The sequence below is a fragment of the Physeter macrocephalus genome, chromosome 5 (assembly GCF_002837175.3).
Source record: "Physeter macrocephalus isolate SW-GA chromosome 5, ASM283717v5, whole genome shotgun sequence".
Taxonomy (NCBI): Eukaryota; Metazoa; Chordata; class Mammalia; order Artiodactyla; family Physeteridae; genus Physeter; species Physeter macrocephalus.
In genome coordinates, this window is record NC_041218.1 from 12,313,115 (window position 1) to 12,316,126 (window position 3,012).

A 3,012-nucleotide genomic window follows, 5' to 3' on the forward strand; every position below is an offset into this window, starting at 1 on the left:
CCACCCCCACCCCCACCCCCGGCCCCAAGCCCTTTTGGCACGTCTGTCTGGGCAGACTTCCTCCAGGCCTGACTCCTTGGGAGGATTTTGTCTCAGGGGTCTTGGCCTGTGGGGCTAGGCTCCCCAGGACGCCAGGTGGAAGGGGAGGGGGCTGGCATGGGTGACACAGGTGTTTTCTATCTTTAATATCCAATCAATTAGGGAAGCCTCTTGTGAGTACTTCCCGGAAGGCCAGGCACCTTGCTGGGCCTGGAAAGGATTATGGCGTCATAGACCTGCAGCCTGGAGGTGCTTTATATCTCTACCCCCTGCGCCTAGAACAGTCTCTCGGACAGAAACACATAGCACGTATATGTACACATGTGGGAATGAATGAATGAATGAACGAACGGAGCAGAGAGGGAGCTGCAGGCACTAGTAACCACAAAAGAAGACAAAATTTGCTAATCATCGTTCCTGTGCATTTATTGCATCAGCCGTTGACCCAGGCCCTTCTCTGGGTCAGACTCTTGGGGCAGGTAGAGGGGGGTTGGTATGGAGACAACAAAGCTGGGACCCAGCCCTGAAATGTATTACCCTCTGCTGGGGGAGAGGGGCATGGGTAACGGGCCCAAATTCCAGATGTGCTCAGAACTCACCGTCTAATGCAGGCTGAGGAATTTGAGAGGCTCTAGAGTTTGGGCCCGAAGTCAATCTCGCTTGTTGCTTCCAGCCCCTGGAAACTGCCCTAATCTCATCTGACGCTCCTCTCACCTCCGTGGCAGCCCAGAGTTGGGAACTGGAGAGGAGGGGCAGGGAGAAAGCTTGAGGCCATGCCAGTGTGTGGTTTCTTCTGCAGAGTCTCTGTGATCTCCCCACCCAGGGGCTGGCAGGCTAGAAGGAAGTCCTCCTCTTGGGACTTTCCTGCGCCCCTGAGAAGGCAGATATTATGTTTCTTCAAAGGGGAAGGTCCAAAGTGTTTGTGTCTGAGAGTCCTTCTCCATCTCCAAGCGCAGGGGTCTGCCTGAGCCTGACCGGGAGGCTGGGGGCTATCTGGAGGCCCTGCGGTTTTCTTTCTTTCGCTCAAGGATTCAGGGTTGGAGATGTGCTCCTGTTTTGAGTTTTGGCTTCCCAGCTCTCACACCAGCTGCCCACCTCTCTCCCCGCAGGCCTGGGAGAGTGGGGGCTGAGCACGTGTTGGCCGATGACATCTTGAGGCAACAGAATGGTATCGCTGTCGGAGACCGGGCCGTCACTGGTTCCACTCATCCATTTACCACTCTCAGGACCCCGGGGCCTGGGGGAGCCCAGCGGGAGCCCAGAAAGGCCTGGGGGCTTGGAAGTGGTGGCAGAGGCTCCCTGTGTGCCCACGTGCGGCAAAGACAGAGTGAAGGACCCGGGCTGGAGCCCGCGGCTGCTTTCCCTTGCCTTTTCTGCCCCTGTTCCTTCGGAACTTCTGGTGGGCTTTCCTCTGGCAGGCCTGGGCTAGGAAGGCCTCATGTCACCACTTGGAGGGGTTCTCCCCGCTTCCTGATCTTCCCTGTCTGATTCCACAGTTTTTTGACCCCCCTCTTCCCGGACACCAGGATCCTGGGATATTGATTCCCCTCTGGGTGGATGCTCCCCAGAAGGACCTGAAAGTGCAGGGAAGGGGAGTGTCCAAGGCTGTGCCATCAACCAGCTCAAGGAAAGATTTGTGGGCAGCTAGACACACATGAGCTGACCATGTGAGCGAGGACAGCATGGCCAGGCGAGACGGGCCTGTTACCATCCCCCACCCCCTGGGAATGAGGCAGACCCAGAGTGAGCAGAGGGGGCTCTGGGTGGGGTTGGGGGTGGAGCGCGGCCCCGCGAGAAGGGAGCCATTCAGGTCTCTCCAGGAATATGGGGAACCCAGCCTTCCTCTTTCTCCGGTAGACTCTTCTTGGGTCTTCGTCGCCCCTCCCTCTGCTTAAATGGATATTGTTGGGCTCCAAGTTGAACCGTCACTTTCTCTCATGTCCTCTGCATCATCTCTCTCAGCTTTGCATCGTCTTATCTGCTGAGACGCAATGTACTAGACACGGAGTGTAAAACTCTCAGCTAGGTTTGCAGAAATGAACGTGACACATTCTCTGCTCTCAAGAGGCTCACGTTCTCATGGGCGAAATGCACCAGTAGGTATCGACTTGGGTTAAAAGTGAGCTTAGCGAGTGTTCTCCGAAGGCTGTGAACAAGCATCAGGGACCCTTGAGGAGGACAGTGCAGGCTCTGATTTTGGTTGGTGTGGGGTGTGCTGAGCAGCTTCCAGGGTCTGTCTACCTAACCTGACCCTCCCCCGACCCCCTCGCTGGCATGGTCACCCTCCCACTAGTTGGCAAAAGGCAGGGAACATTGGGGGTTCTTTTCTGTTTAGATAGATCCCTGTATTAGTATCTGTGAACTGGCGTGTCTGTCAAAAGTAAGTGCTGGGACCCTGCAGCACATTAGGACTCTCTGCCTCAGTAACGCTCCCTGCAGGAACGTGCATCTACCACATGCAGGACGCGGTTTTGGCAACTAGAAAGGCGGCCAAATCTGGAATTAGCCACTTTTCCGAGCTTTGGCTTCTTCATCCCGTCGCCCAGAACCTGAGCTGGAGGGAGGTCGCCCCAAGTGGCCAGGGCACGCCTCCTCCCCACTCAGGGCTGCGCTTTGCTTCACCTGTGGTCACTGCACCAGCTGCTCCCCCCAACCTCACCCCCACCGCCAGAAAAACTGGGAAGAGCCATAAAACTAGAAGAACCACATAATTGAGTGGCGAGAGCCTGAGGCTGGGTTCTTGGCCAAGCATTCTGCCTTAAACTCTGTCTGATCTTCTGGAAAGGATTTGGCTTGGCTGCCTCGGTTTCCTTTGCGGAAAAATGCGAGAATGATTCAGCCTGTGTCACGGTGCTGTAAAGAGCAAACGTGATAAGAAGTGAGATGCAGGGCTTCCCTGGTGGCGCAGTGGTTGCGCGTCCGCCTGCCGATGCAGGGGAACCGGGTTCGCGCCCCGGTCTGGGAGGATCCCAC

At 56.4% G+C, this 3,012-nt stretch overlaps 1 protein-coding gene across 1 annotated transcript in view; it reads left to right on the forward strand.

Annotated features, from left to right (window-relative positions):
• Nucleotides 1-3,012, forward strand: part of LOC114486374 (transient receptor potential cation channel subfamily V member 6-like) — a 52,792-nt gene that overhangs the window by 10,631 nt on the left and 39,149 nt on the right.